This window comes from Marmota monax, unplaced genomic scaffold (assembly GCF_021218885.2).
Source record: "Marmota monax isolate L192 unplaced genomic scaffold, Marmota_monax_Labrador192_F-V1.1 WCK01_AAM20220418_F8-fsc00074, whole genome shotgun sequence".
Taxonomy (NCBI): domain Eukaryota; kingdom Metazoa; phylum Chordata; class Mammalia; order Rodentia; family Sciuridae; genus Marmota; species Marmota monax.
Window position 1 is genome coordinate 51,419 of NW_026694232.1, and position 15,258 is coordinate 66,676.

Sequence of the window (15,258 nt, forward strand, 5' to 3'; positions counted from 1 at the left end):
ATTTGAAACAGTAGTTGAAAAAATTGAAGGCAAGGTCTGGGGATATAGCTCAGTTGGTAGAGTGCTTGCCTCCCACACATAGGGTCCTGAGTTCAATCCCCAGCACCACAAAAAAAAAAAAAAGGAAAAACTGATGGCAAACATTGGCCAAGCATGACAGTACAGAGAAGCCAAGCCACCCTTCAGGTCATACAGAACAGGTTCCAGTCTCAGCTCTACACCTTCTTATTGCATAGCTTCTTTAGGCTCTCTAAGCCATCTGTTGAAAAATAATAAATGATTAATAATAATGCCAACCTCATGGAATTATTGTAAGGATTAAATGATATGTTAACATGTACTTCACTTAGCAAGGATTTAACCAATGGTAGCTCTGACTATTAATTTTTAATGAAATATATATTTCTAATAGAGAAATTATTTACTCTCGCGCTTTATAGAAGCATTTGAAAAGCTTTAGTTGTGATGATTCTGAGTCAGTGCAGGTCCAGTGTGGGGTACAGGCATTTGTATTTTTTTTAAAGTTTTGCCAATAATGTTGATGTCCAGCCAAGGTAGAGCTACACTGTGACCATCACGGGCATTGTGGTTTTTAACTGTACCAACTATCAGGAACAAGTACCACAATATATGTGATTTCGTGGGACCAAGATAGATAGGAGGAAGAGGTACCTTGGTCATAATATGAAACACAGTTATCCTGACTGTACTTCATATTGATGGTTCTCTGTGAACAAACTTGAAGATCGGGCCCAAACTCACTGAAAGGGTAAATTATTTCTATGAGCAAAGATTTACTAAACTATGAAGTTGTTGAAAGAACACTTTCAGAATTCAAATGAGCCAGAAAGTCAGATTTTGCTCCTCCAAAGCATCCAGAAAAGCATGACTCTAAGACTTTGTGGTATTTTCTTTTTATTACATAAGTTATTTCTGCCTATAGCCTACAGGAAGTGAACACAAATGGTTAATCACAAAACTCTGGATAACTGAAGCTGGAGCAACATCAGGCATCACCATCAAGTAATCTGGAGTCCGTGTCTTTGGCATAGAAAGGCAGCCTTAGTGATAGGTCTCGACTTGGAAACACCAGTAAACTTTCGCTGAATAGAAATGGATTTTTCTGCCAGAAAGCTTAATAACCTGCCTTTTTATGGCAAAGCACAGTTTAGAATGGCTCAAAAAGAGTCAGAAGGCACAGAGCAAAGAGCATGCAGAGCAGGAAGGCCATTCCCAGGGAATAAGTGGTTGAGCCTGTCATTTTTCAGAGCCTTTGGAAGGACAGCAAATCTTCTAAAATCCCAGGATCATGCAGACAATTGAGGAATTACACATTATAGAAATGCCATCAATGAAGTCTCCAAGGAATCTAAATGTAAGGAAGCTCTACCCAGGGAGTCTGAAAATTCTCTACCATTAAAATTAATAACCTGGGCCTGACCTAATATGGTACGTAAGTGTGGGATGCAGAAGAGGTCAGCAGATGGCAGCACTAGATGAAGAGGAAGAGAATCCAAATGGCCCGGGAACAGTTTGCTCAGCCCCCTGGCAAAGGGTCTCCATAGGAAAGCACATGCACAACATAATTATTTGTGGTTTTTGATATGCATTTGCACATTGATAGTTTTGTATGTGACTCTTAGTAGTCCACATGAACTGTTATCCAATGCTAGCCCTTTTGTTTCTTCCTGTGTTTCCTGCAGGTGCTTACCTTCACAAAGCTTTCTTGCCACATGTGCTGTTTTATGCAATGAAGTTCAACTGCTGAACGGTTTACTATGATGACTAAAGCTATTTATTTTGTCATATTTAAATAGATATGCAGAATTGATTCTCAATACAATAAAATGCTATAGAATTTTACCAGCTTATTGGTAATTTTAAAAATATATCATTATTCTGGAATTTTCAATTATGGTAAGCATTTTTAAGACACTTGAGGACCTTTTATGAGAAAGCTGAAGTTTCATGTGATGATGGTATGAGTTGAAATGGAAAAGGAAAACCTGAGTTATCTTATCAAAATGTTCAACAAGGTGGGGAATGACCAGGTCAATGGGTGACAACAATAAAGAAGAGTGCTACCCTACCCGCTGTTATGTATCAAATGAGGAAAAGAATTGTATTCAACTTTTTTATGTGTAAATATAATATATCTGAAAGCAGCAATAGTGAGCTAAGAAATTTTATAACTTCCATGCTCTGTAGTGAAGGGTATAGGAGTGTGAACAGCCATTGCTTGATAGGTTATCGAGGGAAACTATGCCCAATCTTGGTTATGGATGATGTGAGAAATTTGAGGAGACATTGACTGAAATTATGTTGATAATTATGCTCATCATAGAACTAGTAAATCATACAGAGCAGGATCTTTAAGTTGAAAATAAAAAGGAAAAATGAAGAAATCACAGGGTTGTGTATGGAAAGTGAGACTGAGAAACTGGCTTACCATATCATCTTGTCCAAGGACCAAGAATGGGGTATGGGACACAGTGATACTGAGTCTTTGAGGGTGCCATCTTAGGAAGACATTGAATTAATTGGAAGGCAAAAAGCATATTTCTGAATTCTGCTGTTTGTTTTGGGTTTTCGGGGGTGTTTTTTTTATATAGTGAATTTTTCATATACAATAACAGGATTTAGCTCTTGAGGTTTTTAACCTCTAGAGTATAATCCTAATTACTTAACATTCTGAGCAAGCTATTGAGGACATTGAAATTGCTTTCACAAAAATAGTCTTTAATTACAGATTTTTATGGCATTGGTTCAATCTTGAATTCTTACCTTGTTACTTAATTTAACACCTAAACAACCCAGAAACTTACATATTATAACCCATTTGGATAAAGAGGCTAACATAACAATTTCAGCAAGAAAAACCTGCAAAGATTCCTACCCTCTTCTAAACATGAAGAACACCCTGGGGAAACAGTCACTTGTGCTGAAGTTTTGCACAAAGTCAAATTTTGGGAGAGTTTGGAGGAAAGTGTATCTGTTGTCATGTCAGTAGTACAAGGGTAGAATGTCACATCAACATCTTTGGAGAATGATCAAGACTTCAATGGTTGGGGAATACATTTTTCTCTAAATACCTAAATGCAGACTTTTGGAATATTGAGGAATATGTTTATCTCCATACTAAGGAGATAAATTTAGATAAGTGTACAGGCTGACACAAAGGAGGTATATAGCCAACATGTCATTGACATTAAAATTATTAATAGGGGCTGGGGTTGTGGCTCAGAGGTAGAGCGATCGCCTAGCATGCACGAGGCCCTGGGTTTGATCCTCAACACCACATAAAATAAATAAATAAACAAAATAAAGGTATTGTGTCTAACCAAAAAATAAATATAAAAAACTAGTAATAATTTAAAAGATAGCAATAGTAAAAGCAATTGTATAGAAACAATGAAGAAGGTGATTATCTGAAGAGTAAGAACAATACCATGCGACAAAATTTGTTTAGTCTTTTGATAGCCAAATTTAAGCTATGCCACCAAAGAAGTCATTCAGCTTTATGCATATTATAGCTACATGGAAAAAAGGTACAAAACCTGAAAACTTAGAAAAAACACATGTCCTGTCAAAATTGTATCTGGCATCACCTGCAATGTAAGACAGAGGGTTATTTTTTCTTTCTTTTCATCTCCCAGCTGCAGTAGTTATCTTCAGCTATACTCTGGGGTAATAGTTTGCTTCCCCTAACCCAGTGGCTGAGACTTTTGCTCCATGAGAACTAGGGTGCATGAGATCTAGGGTGCACCACCTAGAGAATCTTTATTCTCCAATGCCATCAGCACCGTTGTCATTGGCAAGCCTGTAGGGGACAGACTGTCATTGGGTGTGGATCCCTCTTTTGTCTGTGATTCCCAAGGATTACATTCTCTTGCCCAAGCTTCAGCAATTCAGTAATATTTTAGTTGAATTCTTCTCACTTGCTCATGTGCACTTAACATCCGTCTCTTCCACTCACGCCTGGTCATGGGTGAAGCACGTCTTTGCTCGGAGAGGCTCATCTCTTCTTGGATTTCAGGCTATTTAGTTGCTATGAAAACCTAGCTCTCTGGTGTGGTTCAAGAGAAGTCATGATTTTGAAGCTTATCAGCTTTCTCTTGTATTCATGTGGGAGTAACACTCTTTACATATTTCTACACCTTAGGCAGAAGCACTAGACTCTGTAATGTCTCTTAATATTTAAAAATTAGCACCTTTCTTTCCCTACTACATTTTGGATGAGGTCCTCAATATTTTCTTTGACTTCATGCACTCTGAAGTTTTTAATGTTTCAGTTATTTTTAATAATTATATCTTCCTTGCAGGATTCCTTATTTTTCATGTTTATCTGTTCTTGATTTATATCTGGTTGTGTTTTTTTCCTAATTTTTATATATTACTGGTGCCATTTCTTCCTCTATCTCTTTGGCAATATTAAATATGTTCACATTAAAGTGATTTTTAGATTGCTCTGTTATTTTCAGTTCACTGGAAATGAATTCATCTCTAGGAATGCAATTTTTGCTAATTGATTTTCTCCATAATAGTTTTTCATTTATACTTTGGAATATTACTTTGTAGCCTTTTCTGATCAGTTGATATCCACCTCGCCTGCCTCCCCCCTTGTCTCATCACCTCTATGCCACACATGTGGTGATATTACATGTCTTGTTTTCAAAACAGTGAGAGACCTGGCCCATGTCCAGGCTTCATATAGGCCTCTTACTCTGCCCACAGAGCCAACGTCAGCATGGGTCACCATTTTTATCAGTCCTAACTTCTGATATTACAACAGATCCTTATTCTGTTCCTTGACCATGTGTGGGAAGTTTATATTCTCTTTTATTTGCAGCAATTGTCTTCCTTGAGGCCTATTAAGTTCTTCCAAAACTGGAAGCCAGTAGGCCTATGGCTTAAGCCTTTCTTATCACTTTGATTTCAGATTATATGTTTTATTATATATATGCATATATACACATACATGCATACACACACAAACCCACATTCTGTATTCATATATATTATATATGCCTTAGCATCATATAGGAGAGATTTATTATAAGAAATTGGCTCATACAATCATGGAGGCTGAAAGTTCCAAGATCTGCAGTTGGAAGATAGAGCCAATAGAGCCCATTATAGTATTGCAGCCAAGTGTGAAGGCCTAAGCAGTTGGAGAACTGATGGTGTGAGTTTCAACCCAAGCCCAGGTTCTAAAGCAAGAGAAAATCAACATCCTAGCACAAAGACAGGTGGGAAGAGAGAGGAAATTCTTTCTTATTAATTCTTTTTGTTCCAGACAGGTCTCTAGTAGCTTAAAGTGAATCATGCCCACCCAGGCTTTACTCAGTCTATAGATTCAAATGCTCATCTCCTCCATAAATACCCTCACAGACACACCCAGAATAATGTTGAACTAAATATCTGAGCACTTCCTTGCCCAAATTGATACATAAAATTAACCAGCACAACTACTCTGTTTCATTTCATTTAAAATGAAAACATTTGTTGCTGATAAAAGCTGGGGTAGAGAAGAGCATTTAAACACTAAACTCACACTCTCATACTTCCATTGTGACAGGAAATCGAGACCAAATGAGTTTTACACTTATGTTTAGTTAATACAACTTGAGTAACTCTATTCAGTAAATATGGTGAAGAGTAATGCATAGAATTTTATGAAAAGATAATGGGTGTATATGTATATAAAAATATAAACCAGCTCTCAAAATCACAAGTTATGTTGTTGTTATGTTTGGATATAAAGTTTCCTCCAAAAGTTCACATGTGAGACAATGTCAAAATGTTCAGTGGCAAAATGATTAGGTTATAAGAGTTATAATCAAATGAGTTGATTAATCCAGTTGATGGATTAATAATTTGAATGGACGAATGGGTGGTAACTGAATGGCTGGAGGAAGTAGGTCATCAGGGAAATGTCTTTTTTTTTAAATTTTTTATTGTTGGTTGTTCAAAACATTACAAATTTCTTGATATATCATATTTCACACTTTGATTCAAGTGGGTTATGAACTCCCATTTTTACCCCATATACAGATTGCAGAATTACATCAGTTACACATCCATTGATTTACATATTGCCATACTAGTGTCTGTTGTGTTCTGCTGCTTTCCTATCCTCTACTATCCCCCCTCCCCTCCCCTCCCTCCCCTCTTCTCTCTCTACCCCCTCTACTGTCATTCATTTCTCCCCCTTGTATTATTTTTCCCTTTCCCCTCACTTCCTCTTGTATGTACTTTTGTATAACCCTGAGGGTCTCCTTCCATTTCCATGCAATTTCCCCTTCTCTCTCCCTTTCCCTCCCACCTCTCATCCCTGTTTAATGTTAATCTTCTTCTCCTGCTCTTCGTCCCTACTCTGTTCTTAGTTACTCTCCTTATATCAAAGAAGACATTTTGCATTTGCTTTTTAGGGATTGGCTAGCTTCACTTAGCATAATTTGCAAGGAAATGTCTTTTGAATACATATTTTGTCCCTGGTAAACAGAACTCTGTTTCCTGGCTCTCATGATCTCAGCAGCTTTCCTCCTCCATGCCCTTCTGATAAGATGTCTGGCCTCAAATCCAGCCCAGAGCCATGGAGTTGGCTGGCCATGAACTGAACCTCTGAAACCATGAGCCAAAATAAATTTTTCTCCCTCTAAGTTTTTTTCCCCCCAGGTTATTTTGGTAACAGAAATGCAAAGCTGATTAATTCAGTGGTAATTCATGACTCAGTATCTCAGTTTCCTCATCTGTATAGTACAGATAGAAGTCAATAGGATTTATTTCTTGAGATTTGTAAAGATCATGTAAAAAGCTTGAAATGTTGCCTTGATATCAACAAAGCTCTTGATGAATGTTGTCATTGTATTATTATTATTATTATTATTATTATTATTATTATTATTATTTAGGTATATATGCAAAATTAAATGGGATGTGTCTATATTTGTATTTGGATTTTTATTCCTAGGGCAGAGTGTGTGAACTAGACCTAAGGAGTCATATAGCTTTCTACATTTTTGCCTTGTAACTATGTTCTATACCCCAGCAATCTTGATTGCAACCATTTTGCTACAGGTTCTTTACCTTACCCTTTTAAACCTAAATCCATGAAAGGATAGCCAAGTCTATTCACTCACATACACAAAGGGAATTTTTAAAATGGCTACTAATGACATTATATAGAGAGTTAGTTTTAATGACTATTATATGTATACACATGTATGTAGAAATATCTACATATGTATATCTATATATACATTTGCTGTTTTAAATATTGATTGCTCATTTCAAATCTTTGATAGCCTGCTACAATACACTAATGCACTCATACACAATTTACAGATGACCTTGAATTTTATGCTATTGAATAAAAACTATCAAGCAATAGTCCTTTCAAGTTCCCCACAAATCAACAAGTTCATCTGTCTCTGCACTTATCTCCATGTTAGAAGGCCTGTCTCCTTTCTCTTAGCTTTGGTTTCCAGACCTTTCTAAATTCTCAAGAATCTTCTTCACTTCTACTATCATCAACCTGACCCTTTTCACTAGGTTCTTTCTGTACTTCAAAGTGAATCTTTCTAATAATGAAAATAAAAACAAACAAAAACCCAAACAAAACATCTGCTCTGACCCAATTCCTTTTTTCAGCTACCAATGCATTTTGACCCTCCTCTTTAGAGTCAAACTTCCTAATAAATTTTCTTAATCACTGTCACTATATTTTTAATCTTTAGACATTGATGGACTTTTATTTTATTCATGTTTATATGTGGTGCTGAGAATCAAACTCAGTACCTCACACATACTAGGCAAGTGCTCTACCACTGAGCCACAACCCCAAATCCTCTGGCTGTTAAAACTACTTAAGTCTAGCTTCTACCCTGAATGTTCCACGAAAACTGTTTTTGCTGAGGCCACCAATGTCCCCATTGGACACTTACCAGTTCCTATTCTGATCCCTCTCACTATACTTTTAACTTGTATTTGGCTTGACTATTACTAGATTTCTGTAGATTCCTTTTTCACCTAAAACACTGAAATGCTATTGGTCCTATAGTCTATTTCTTCTCAGTCTACACTCTTCCTAATGATCTCTCCATTCACCCTATGACTTCAATTACCATGAATTCCCTGATCATTTTCAAATATATATCAACATTACCCTTGTACAACCCAGAGTCTAGTTGGGTTTTTCCTACTGGGATTTTTCACAGGCACTTAAAATTCATGCATCCAAACAAAATTGTTTTTCCCCCAAACTTCTATTTTTCAAAATTATCTTGGTAAGTGATACAATAACCTGCTCATTCCCTAAAGCAAGAAATCTGGAAATGATTTCCAATGTTCCCTCTCTCTCACCATCCTCTCCCATCAGTTCAATCTGCTGAATAACTTTAATGACTTTCCACTTATGTCCATTTTCCATGCTACCATCCTGTTCTATACACCATCCTCATGAATGATGTGAGCATCACTGAATGCCTGAAATAACCCCTTAACTAATTTTTTTTCCTGCATACTGATTTTGCATTCATTCAGAAATGTTTATGAAGCATTTACCCATGTTCCAAGAAATCTAGAAACAAACACAAAAAGCAAATACTTATCACATAAGGTAGATGAGAAATGCATACATAAAAATTACTTTGAATCAAATCATGATGTCTGCAACAAGGACAGTACAGATAAAGTGCCAGAGAAGTTTAGAAGACAAAGTGTTACTTTCATTTTGGAGAAAAGGGGAGGAAAGTTCATGGGGGGGGGGGAGTTGGAACTGACCTCTCCTCCCCCATCCCCATCTGCAAGAATTGGGTTGGAAAAGATAAAGGGAAGGAAATATTTAGAAAAGGAATGCTCCATGAAGTTAAAGCAGAGGGAATCCAATAAGGTGAGTAAGTAAGATAAGTAGGGTGAAAACATGGAAACTGTTAACTCTGGCTATCAGTGTGAGTGAAGCAGTTCAGTCGAAGATGAATATTTATATGAAGGAATAAATACTTAAAATAACTCCTGGGGGTACATTATTCCCACATTTCCTTTTTCTCTGTACATTGCATTTTATTGGGAAAATACAGAGATACAAAGGGTCATATTTGAATTCCCTAACAAATCTCAGGAAGAAGGAGATCCGTTTGACCTGTTTGAGAATGAGATATGACAAAGAATAATGACACGGGCCTCCATGTGCACATTGCTTATCATGTCTAACCACTTAAGCATCACATTTTTATCTGATTCTCTCCCCACGGGTGATCTTTATAACAGGGATAATTTCTATTAGGGAATAATTCTAGTAGTAACAATCTTGCACCCATTGGAGCAAATACCTAGTACCTTATAGTGATCAAAATGTATTAGTTAACTGTAAGTGGCTGTTACTTAAAAAGAAATTTTAGAATATGGGAATATGAGTTCAAAGTGAAGTCTAAAGGGCTCCTTTTAATAATTATATCACAGATATCAAGTTATTCTAATACATTTTCCATTGTGAGAGCACTAGAGTAAATATGAACCTGCTATTTCAGGTTTGCAATTCAGTTTGTGAATTTAAACATCATAACTATTATTTTAGGTATCAAATATAGTACTCTTATTTCTCCGAAACATAGAAAATGAGAAAGAAATGAGAAAGAGCAATTATCTCCAGCTTGAATCTCAAGATACTTAAATCATCTCTTGTTTCCTTTGCATTAAATATTTATATTGATTTCTTAATACTGTAAGGGACACTTAACACCTCTATTTATATATAAATGACTGGAAGAACACTTTTATACTTTCAACTGAAGTAGATTATTAAGGAATAGGCACTTGATATTGTATGAGGAAGTAGTTTGTTACTTTAATGTAGTCCATAAATTATAATTGAGAATACTTAAAACAAAATACAGTTATTCATTACAAACTGAGAAATCCACCCTGAACTAAATCTTTACAATTTTAATATCAAACCAGTTAGTTAAAGAAAAGCATTTTCCTATAGCATTTTCTTGCTCTTTTTAAAAAATCTATTTAATTTTTTTTCCTTAAAAAATTGACTTGGAGATCCATTTATTTTCTAGATTTTATTCTCCTCATCTTTTCTGGGCCTAAACCTTACATCGATACACTTTTTTAATTAACAGACTTAATATACCTCAATTTATGTATATTTTTTCTTCAAACAAACTCAGTTCTCCTCTAAATAAAAAAAAAATTTTCTTTACTACCTTTTTGTTCTTCCTTTTAGATTATCTAAATCTAAAGGAAGCTTTATCTGCCAACTTTTTTTACATCAGTTCCTTCATTTAATCATCTATGCCTTCAAAAGAAATATGCACTGAATTTCCATAAGCACTTTATCCTTTCATTCTCTGAATTCATATTACCCTTTCTTATTAGCTTGTATTGTTTGTTTTATACTTAGGTTATTTGTATTTTCTTTAATTTTCGAATTAGAAACTTTTTAAGGTAGTGCATCACATCCCCTGAATGCCTACTGCATTACTTAGATAATTCTCTTCAATGAACATGCATTAGGTACCTGATACAGGCAAGGCATTAATTTCTAGAATTTCTATTTCAGTAGGCAGGGATAGAGAAGGAACTCAAAATAGTATAAGCAAATCAAACCATAACTCAGAGGCAGAAAACTATGAATTGTGGTTTTGTAGCATCTATGAATCCACTCTTGGTAGATGGAAGGAACTGGAAATAGGCTATTAAGAGAAAAAACTAAGAGCAACGTTGGTGAACTATGACTATGTGTGTATTTTAGGACTGCCTCTCTTCTTTTGGTAATTCCCACAGACCACACCTACATTGGCCTACCCTGTATGTGTGAATCTTGGGGCCTGTTTCCTGGTCTAGGAGTCTACCATGTGTCCTGGGCTTGCTGAATGAAATTAACCCTACCTCAATCACCGAAAGGAGTGTGTGATAGAAGCAAGATAGATCATTTAGGACCTTTTTTCTGCAGTTCTAAGGTAATTTTCCCTTTGGATATCACGCTGACAGGTGTGTCTGGAGATACTGACAGGCATCCTGTCCCACATGATGAAGTGAGTCTTCCTGAAAATAAGACTGAGACAAGCTAAGGAGTGAAGAAAGGAAAGGAGAAAAAAGTGACTTCAGTTAAGCCTCTGAATTCAGTTCGGGTGAGAACTAACTGCACCTTGAACTTCTCAGAGAACACAATAAACTACTTTTTTTTTTCCTTTTTGAGTGTTTACTTATATAAGTGAGTTTCTGTCCATTGTATTTTAAAGAGGATGGAAGATGTTGAAAATCAGTCTTGTGTGTTTACTATGAAATGGAAGACCACCAAACATTCTGGCAAAGGCAGAAAGTACTACTGTGAATTTCTTTTTGTTGCCATAGTCACTCTGCAGTTTAGATATCCTCCACTCCTTTTTGTACTATTGTAATAATTTCATAATTAGCTTCCCTGCCTTTGGTTTCCTATCTTGTTCTCCAAAATACTCCCCACACCTGCTACAGACTTTTCTAACTAGCAAACATGAGGAGACTACTTCCTTGCTTAAAGTTCTCCTCTGACCCTGCCTGAAGGCCAGTAACAGTCTTCATTGCTTGACACAGAAACTGTCTCATTATCTGACACTTCTTACATACCAGCTCATTTCTTGCCATTCCTCTATGTGCATCCCCTTCCTTGCTCCAGTGAAACTGAGCTACTTGTCATTAAGAACATATTTTGCTCATGACATTATGTGTATTACTCCTCTGCTTAAAGGGTTCTTCCCTAGAAAGTATTTTGGTATTGTGTATAAGGGTAGCATATGCCCTATTTATAGATATTGTACACTTTAACTGGGAAGGGACCTTGTCTTACAGTTCTTTTGATTTTATTAATAATGTAATAATAAGTATAGATAGGTACTCAAAAGATTGATGAGTAAGAATTAATTTATTAAACTACATTCTCCCAGAAATAAACTGGATTCTGCAGGTAAATACAAACTTATAGGACTTAAATATGATTGACATGATAGAACTTTATCATCACACATATACAAAAAAAAAGCAATCCTGCCTTAACAGCTTTTGAGTGACACACTAAAAATGTGATTTTAGGTTTTACAACTGCTTCTATAAATTTCAATTTTTAAATAATTATCAAAACAATTTAAAACCTACGAATATCACCTTGATTCATGGATTAAAATAGTAAATCTCTGGGAAATGAGCAAATGTGGAATCTAAGTCTTATGTAATAAAGTATCATTGGCTCTTAAACGAATAAAGTATCTTTGAAAGTATGATATCATTTCTTTATGAACACATTTGGAGCTAATATATGCTCATTTTAAACATTATCTCAAAAAAGTGGGGCACATGTCCTATAATTATAGCTTTAATGTATTTTAAGTAAGATATGCATTTTAAAAAATTATCTTTCAAGAACATCAAGCAAATTTTTATGCCTTTATGCTCACTTGTTGGCTAGAGATAGAGATAGTCTGTGATATCATGCCTCTGGAATTGAAATCCATTTAATTAATTCATTAATTCATTCACGTATTCATTTATTTTTAGAACACATTAGTGTTAGGCACATTAGTGTGTTAGTTAGGCACATTTCTAAGTTCTTGGCACGGAGCAGTAGACAAAACAGACTAAATTCCTGATTTCATAGCAAAAACTTCTGATAGGGAAAGAAACAAATAAAAGAATATAATCAGGTTGTGATAAGCACTTTGAGGCAAATGTAAGAAGATAAGGAGGATGGACGGGATGGGAAATGCCATTTTAGATAGTAGAGTCAAGAGAGACTTTTTTGAAGGTAACATGTGAGCAGAGACTTTTTTTTTTTTTTTTATTGTGGGTTGTTCAAAACATTACAAATTTCTTGACATATCATATTCCACACTTTGATTCTAGTGGGTTATGAACTCCCACCTTCACCCCATACACAGATTGCAGATTCACATCAGTTACACATCCATTGATTTACAAATTGCCATACTAGTGTCTGTTGTGCTCCGCTGCCTTTCCCATCATCCACCCTCCCCCCTCCCCACCTCTCCCCTCCCCTCCCCTCCTCTCTCTCTACCCCCTCCACTGTATAACCCTGAGGGTCTCCTTCCATTACCGTGCAATTTACCTTCTCTCTCCCTTTCCCTCCCACCTCTCATCCCTGTTAAATGTTAATCTTCTTCTCCTGTTCTTCGTCCCTACTCTGTTCTTAGTTACTTTCCTTATATCAAAGAAGACATTTGGCATTTGTTTTTTAGGGATTGGCTAGCTTCACTTAGCATAATCTGCTCTAATGCCATCCATTTCCCTGTAAATTCTATGATTTTGTCATTTTTTAATGCAGAGTAATACTCCATTGTGTATAAATGCCACATTTTTTTTATCCATTCGTCTATTGAAGGGCATCTAGGTTGGTTCCACAGTCTTGCTATTGTGAACTGTGCTGCTATGAACATCGATGTAGCAGTGTCCCTGTAGCATGCTCTTTTTAGGTCTTTAGGGAATAGACCAAGAAGGGGAATAGCTGGGTCAAATGGTGGCTCCATTCCCAGCTTTCCAAGAAATCTCCATACTGCTTTCCAAATTGGCTGCACCAATCTGCAGTCCCACCAGCAATGTACAAGTGTACCCTTTTCCCCACATCCTCGCCAGCACTTGTTGTTGTTTGACTTCCTAATGGCTGCCAATCTTACTGGAGTGAGATGGTATCTTAGGGTGGTTTTGATTTGCATTTCTCTGACAGCTAGAGATGTTGAGCATTTTTTCATGTACTTGTTGATTGACTGTATGTCCTCCTCTGTGAAGTGTCTGTTCAGGTCCTTGGCCCATTTGTTGATTGGGTTGTTTGTTGTCTTATTGTCTAATTTTTTGAGTTCTTTGTATACTCTGGATATTAGGGCTCTATCTGAAGTGTGAGGAGTAAAGATTTGTTCCCAGGATGTAGGCTCCCTATTTACCTCTCTTATTGTTTCTTTTGCTGAGAAAAAACTTCTTAGTTTGAGTAAGTCCCATTTGTTGATTCTAGTTATTAACTTTTGTGCTATGGGTGTCCTATTGAGGAATTTGGAGCCCGACCCCACCGACTGTAGATCGTAGCCAACTTTTTCTTCTATCAGACGGCGCGTCTCTGATTTGATATCAAGTTCCTTGATCCATTTTGAATTCACTTTTGTGCATGGCGAGAGAAAGGGATTCAGTTTCATTTTGTTGCATATGGATTTCCAGTTTTCCCAGCACCATTTGTTGAAGATGCTATCCTTCCTCCATTGCATGCTTTTAGCCCCTTTATCAAATATAAGATAGTTGTAGTTTTGTGGATTGGTTTCTGTGTCCTCTATTCTGTACCATTGGTCCACACGCCTGTTTTGGTACCAGTACCATGCTGTTTTTGTTACTATTGCTCTGTAGTATAGTTTGAAGTCTGGTATCGCTATACCGCCTGATTCACACTTCTTGCTTAGCATTGTTTTTGCTATTCTGGGTCTTTTATTTTTCCATATGAATTTCATGATTGCTTTCTCTATTTCTACAAGAAATGCCATTGGGATTTTGATTGGCATTGCATTAAACCTATAGAGAACTTTTGGTAATATCGCCATTTTGATGATGTTAGTTCTGCCTATCCATGAACAGGGTATATTTTTCCATCTTCTAAGATCTTCTTCTATTTCTCTCTTTAGGGTTCTGTAGTTTTCATTGTATAAGTCTTTCACCTCTTTTGTTAGGTTGATTCCCAAGTATTTTATTTTTTTTGAAGATATTTTGAATGGAGTGGTTGTCCTCATTTCCATTTCAGAGGATTTGTCGCTGATATACAGGAATGCCTTTGATTTATGCGTGTTGATTTTAAATCCTGCCACTTTGCTGAATTCATTTATTAGCTCTAATAGTTTCTTTGTAGAGCCTTTTGGGTCTGCTAGATATAGAATCATATCATCTGCAAATAGTGATAATTTAATTTCTTCTTTTCCTATTTTTATGCCTTTAATTTCTTTCGTCTGTCTAATTGCTCTGGCCAGTGTTTCGAGAACTATGTTGAAGAGAAGTGGAGAGAGAGGGCATCCCTGTCTTGTTCCAGATTTTAGAGGGAATGCCTTCAGTTTTTCTCCATTCAGAATAATGCTAGCCTGAGGCTTAGCATAGATTGCTTTTACAATATTGAGGTATGTTCCTGTTATCCCTAGTTTTTCTAGAGTTTTGAACATAAAGGGATGCTGTACTTTGTCAAATGCTTTTTCCGCATCTATCGAGATGATCATATGGTTCTTATTTTTAAGT